At 40.7% G+C, this 6108-nt stretch overlaps 1 protein-coding gene across 6 annotated transcripts in view; it reads left to right on the top strand.

The window, feature by feature from the left end:
* Positions 1-361: 361 nt before the first annotated feature.
* Positions 362-6108, top strand: part of LOC121574537 (nuclear receptor corepressor 1-like) — a 128069-nt gene continuing 122322 nt past the window's right edge. For all 6 annotated transcript variants that reach the window (XM_045222631.1, XM_045222628.1, XM_045222627.1 and 3 more), the window contains exon 1: positions 362-475. The gene's annotated coding sequence lies outside the window, so the exon portion shown is untranslated. The remainder of the gene's footprint in view (positions 476-6108) is intronic.

The raw sequence follows: 6108 nt of genomic DNA, 5'->3' as shown, positions 1-6108 counted from the left end.
ATGGACACATGATTACTTATATTTTTGGGGTTGGATAAATCACGATAGATTCGGATCAACAAACAGTTTTTGTTTCAGGAGGGAGCCACTATGGAACTTTGGTTCGCTTGTGGGGATGGTTTGAACGTTACACAACATTGTCCTCTTTGGTATAATAAAAATAAAAACTTTTTTTTAAAATCGCGTAGTTTGGAAAACGATTACTTGAAGGCTAATCACTGTTTTAATCTATCTTTAACACACACAAAAAAAGATGCTACATGAAAGTCCTGTATTTTTTTATGTAAGAATTTACACAATCCTGCCAGGACATCGATACTAGACAAATCAAATGTGGTGCAGCCAAACTCTGTGGTTCAGCCTTCTGTCTACTACACTCTTCCACAGTCTGTCAACAGCGGATTTACAAGCATCTGCCCAATAAGACCATTAAGAACACATTTGACATCTTACAGGGTATTTATCCGAATGTGAGGTGAGTGTCTATCTCTTTATATGTGCATAGAAGTTACATGTTTTTAAAATAGAGCAGAACTTTGGGTTACGTTTAGGCAGCCACTTTAGCGTACTGTACTAGAGGGTGCGAATCACCCTTTGCAAGATGGCGGCTTGGTTGAGAATTGATAGGTGAAATATTGTATCCAACAACATAATGTCGTTTTGCGGTATGCAATGTTTTTATGTACTTTATTACGGGTTCAAGTACGCTGTGTTTACATATTTATGTGAAATGAACGCTACTGTTAATTCGTTCATTTCAACTAGGATGAAACGCACATATCCTTAGATTCAGCAACAAGCTATCGATATGGTAAGCTAGCTAGCATACCCAGTTAGCTAGCATGCAAACTAACAAGGCAAACAGCACCAGGCAGAGAGGAAGGAGTAGACTGCAGCGAACATTGCCTTTGCCAAGTTGCTACTAATGTTTGCAGCTGTAATCTTGTGTTGAATATCAACTAGATCATTCGTTTTAGACAATCGTAGTTAATGATTGATTTTCAGAGCTTATGTAAAAAGGTTACATTTCTAGCTAGTAACGTTATGCGCAAACTAGCTAGGTAATCATGTCATGTAAGTTAGCTAACATGATTACAAACTAGCTAGTTATTGTAAACATCTGTATAACCACCATTACGAACAAACCCAAAAGTAACAATTTGAATCTTTCACGGAGATCCCATGTTTAGTCAATACATTGCTCTAATATCATCTTTAGTGTGGTTTGTTGCAATCAGTGCTTGTTATTTATTCAGCCTCAACAATACGTTTTGTTCTTGCAACTATAATTCAACATCAGGTCCTGCGTGTCAACAAACTGGTACTAAACGATATTATGTTCTGTATTGATGAGCATGTAAACCAAGTTCACTAATGTCAGCTGGCCTAAAGATGCAGACTCAAATCATCCAGTTTATTTACAAAGTGCACACTTAACCTGTTTCGTCTCCTATAATATGTCTTCATTGGTTGTGAGTTTGTTACTATTTTATCGTCACATTTTATGTAAAAAATGATATGAATGAGGGAAGTGGAAGAGACTTTAAATATTCTTATTGGTGGTTGGGATGTTGCTACATTTCTTGGCAGGAAGATGGCATAGCCTGATGGAAGATAATTGTGCCATCCTTGAGGGCATGCAGAACAAGCATCAGAAACGCACTGGGGCAAGCTGCCACGTTACCTTGTGCCCAGCCGCTAGTGCATTTTGTTTTCTGTAGCCTATATCCAAATTGTATCAGAGATGGTTCACAATCATGAGAGGACTGGATTTGAGGCTCCCAGTTTGATCAAAATCCAAATCAAATTGTATTTGTCACATGCGCCGAATACAACCGGTGTAGACCTTACAGTGAAATGCTTACTTACGAGCCCTTAACCAACAATGCAGTTTTAAGAAAGAATACCAAAAAAAAAAAAAAAATGAAATAAAAGTAACAAATAATGAAAGAGCAGCAGTAAAAATAACAATAGCAAGGCTATATACAGGGGGTACCGGTACCAAGTCATGTACATGTAGGTAGAGTTATTAAAGTGACTATGCATAGATAATAAACAGAGTAGCAGCAGCGTAAAGGGGGGGGCAATGCAAATAGTCTGGGTAGCCATTTGATTAGATGTTCAGGAGTCTTATGGCTTGGGGGTAGAAGCTGTTTAGAAGCCTCTTGGACCTAGACTTGGCGCTCCGGTACCGCTTGCCGTGCGGTAGCAGAGAGAACAGTCTATGACTAGGGGGGCTGGAGTCTTTGACAATTTTTAGGGCCTTCCTCTGACACCGCCTGGTATAGAGGTCCTGGATGGCAGGAAGCTTGGCCCCAGTGATGTACTGGGCCGTACGCACTACCCTCTGTCGTGCCTAGCGTTCGGAGGCCGAGCAGTTGCCATACCAGGCAGTGATGCAACCAGTCAGGATGCTCTCGATGGTGCAGCTGTAGAACCTTTTGAGGATTTGAGGACCCATGCCAAATCTTTTCAGTCTCCTTAGGGGGAATATGTTTTGTCGTGCCCTCTTCACGACTGTCTTGGTGTGCTTGGACCATGTTAGTTTGTTGGTGATGTGGACACCAAGGAACTTGAAGCTCTCAACCTGCTCCACTACAGCCGATGAGAATGGGGCGTACTCGGTCCTCTTCTTTTTCCTGTAGTCCACGATCGTCTCCTTTGTCTTGATCACGTTGAGGGAGAGGTTGTTGTCCTGGCACCACACGGCCAGGTCCCTGACCTCCTCCCTATAGGCTGTCTCATCGTTGTCGGTGATCAGGCCTACCACTGTTGTGTCATCGGTAAACGTAATGATGGTGTTGGAGTCGTGCCTGGCCATGCAGTCATGAGTGACCAGGGAGTACAGGAGGGGACTGAGCATGCACCCCTGAGGGGCCCCCGTGTTGAGGATCAGCGTGGCGGATGTGTTGTTACCTACCCATACCACCTGGGGGCGGCCCGTCAGGAAGTCCAGGATCCAGAGGGAGGTGTTTAGTCCCAGGGTCCTTAGCTTAGTGAAGAGCTTTGAGGGCACTATGGTGTTGAATGCTGAGCTGTAGTCAATGAATAGCATTCTCACATAGGTGTTCCTTTTGTCCAGGTGTGAAAGAGCAGTGTGGAGCGCAATAGAGATTGCATCATCTGTGGATCTGTTGGGGTAGTATGACAATTGGAGTGGGTCTAGGATTTCTGGGATAATGGTGTTGATGTGAGCCATGACCAGCCTTTCAAACCATTCATGGCTACAGATGTGAGTGCTACGGGTCGGTAGTCATTTAGGCAGGTTACCTTAGTGTTCTTGGGCACAGGGACAAGGCTAGGTGGTGTGTAGTGTGTCATTCCAAGTATGAATTCAGCATTTCAGCAGGATATTTTATGCCAATTTATTGTTTATGCATTTGAAGGAAAAGCTCAAAGGCAAATGCAGATTTGGTTCCCTTCAAGAATCACGTCTTCTCTTTTTTTGGAAAGCAGCATGACATTAGAGAAGCACAGCAGTTCATGATTTGTCTGACAGATTCATCCTGACAACAAAATGTGCCTTGTTTGGGATTCCCATCCTCAATCTTGTCTTCGCCATGTCTGTCTGGATGACACCCGTGTAACAGATGTTTTTGACAAATCCTAGATTTCAGAGGACAGGGTGTGCATCAGATCAACATTCAGGCATTCCCTCTCAAACATAATCTGTACAGGCTGCCATTTGTGTTAGTGGAACTCTAAAACGGAAGATAGTGTTGTGACGTGACTTTAATGTATGACTGTTATTTATCGAATCACCTAACTATGTTTAATTGTCACTCGATTCAATTAATCATGTAACAATTAACTCATTAGGAATTTGGGGCACCATGGAATAAGTTGTTTAACGAGTTACCATCTCCCGAATTAAACTCTTAGATATATGTTATATTTTTGTTCAGTATATATGTACACTACCGTTCAAAAGTTTGGGGTCACTTAGAAATGTCCTTGTTTTCGAAAGAAAAGCATTTTTTTGTCAATTAAAATAACATCAAATTGGTCAGAAATACATTGTAGACATTGTTAATGTTGTAAATGGCTACTGTAGCTGGAAATGGCTGATTTTTAATGGAATGTCTACATAGGCGTACAGAGGCCCATTATCAGCAACCATCAGTCCTGTGTTCCAATGGCACGTTGTGTTTGCTAATCCAAGTTTATCATTTTAAAAGGCTAATTGATCATTAGAAAACCCTTTTGCAATTATGTTAGCACAGCTGAAAACTGTTGTGCTGATTAAAGAAGCAATAAAACTGACCTTCTTGAGACTAGTTGAGTATCTGGAGCATCAGCAATTGTGGGTTCGATTACAGGCTCAAAATGGCCAGAAACAAAGAACTTTCTTCTGAAACTCGTCAGTCTATTCTTGTTCTGAGAAATGAAGGCTATTCCATGCGAGAAATTGTACAATCTTGTACAATGCTGTGTACTACATCATTCACAGAACAGTGCAAACCGGCTCTAACCAGAATAGAAAGAGGAGTGGGAGGCCCCGGTGCACAATTGAGCAAGAGGACAAATACATTAGAGTATCTAGTTTGAGAAACAGGCGCCTCACAGGTCTTCAACTGGCAGCTTCATTAAATAGTACCCGCAAAACATTTTTGTTGTTCTGTCTCTCACTGTTCAAATAAACCTACCATTAAAATTATAGACTGATCATTTCTTTGTCAGTGGGCAAACATACAAAATCAAATACTTTTTTCCCTTACTGTATGTAGATATTCCGTTAAAAATCAGCCGTTTCCAGCTAAAATAGCCATTTACAACATTAACCATGTCTACACTGTATTTCTGATCAATTTGATGTTATTTTAATGGTAAAAAAATTGCTTTTCTTTCGAAAACAAGGACATTTCTAAGTAACCCCAAACTTTTGAACGGTAGTGTATATCGATAACAGTCACTTATGAAATAATTACCTCTTATCAGTCTCATTCTGAACGTAGCATAATCCTTGAACCTGCAAGAACCTTAACCTTATTGATGAGTCAGCAATACACAAATTGGCTTAATTATTTATTTACTAACTAAATAAATAATAACACAATACAAACACACACACACAGGTTATTGATTACTAATGTAAGGTCAGAATGGAAGGGAGAGAGAGAGATTCAAACTATCGTGGTTACTTTGGAGACTATGCTCACAGTAATCATAATACTTATGCACCCTAATAATGCTCATTCGGATTAGAAATGCAACATGTATTTACGTGTTGCTGTCTTCGATAGTTGAGTTGATGATGTAGAACTCTGGTTTGCCCACCAAAGATCTCAATGTCCTTGGTAGAGTTTCTGGTTGTAGTGGTGTCCTTTCCAACTCGTGTCTTTAGTTAAAGTTCTCTAGACGACTATGCATGCCAGCTGCAGACTGAAATGATAAGGTCTAGTGCATTGTCGTCTTCTTCACCTCGTGTAGAGGTTGAGAGTTTCAGAGTTTCTCCATTTCAAACGTGTGGACTAATGTCTCACGTTTTCTGGTCTTTCTAGTCTAACCATTTTGTAACGTGTAGCTTCAGCTTCATGCTTCTTGGTCTTGTGGAGTGTCAACCATTTTAAGCCGTGGGGCTTACTTGTCTGGTAGAAATTCAACCATTTGCAACGTTTGGCTCATGCTTCACATCTGCTGGTCTGAGGTGAATTTTGTCACAAGGCTTTTTATGCACTCGGGGTAAAAGGGCCGTTCCATCATGTTTGTGGTCATCTGGGCGTGGCCACTGACAGAGAACAAATCAATATGGAAAACAATGATCTCATCTAGAATGCTAAAATCACATTGTTATCTTCACAAAATTATTATTATACTTAATCATTCGTTTTTATACAACAAATAGATGCAAACCTCATAACTGGGAAGTGTACCCCCCCAGAGATACAGTTATGTTGTTCCACTGTCTTTAATGACATCACAACATAGTAACGAATTTGACATGATTGTTCTTTAAGTCCCCACCAACCATTTCCCACATACTTTTAAGTAGGAATGTTGTTTCATTATCCACTTTTGGATGTTGGAGTTTTGGTGGGAAGACTTCCTTTGTTAACAAGGAATTTACGACCGGTCATAAAACTGGCCCCCAGGAAAGGGGGTGTTCAA

The sequence above is a fragment of the Coregonus clupeaformis genome, chromosome 9, assembly GCF_020615455.1.
Source record: "Coregonus clupeaformis isolate EN_2021a chromosome 9, ASM2061545v1, whole genome shotgun sequence".
Classification (NCBI taxonomy): Eukaryota; Metazoa; Chordata; class Actinopteri; order Salmoniformes; family Salmonidae; genus Coregonus; species Coregonus clupeaformis.
This window is presented reverse-complemented; position numbering and strand designations above follow the sequence as displayed.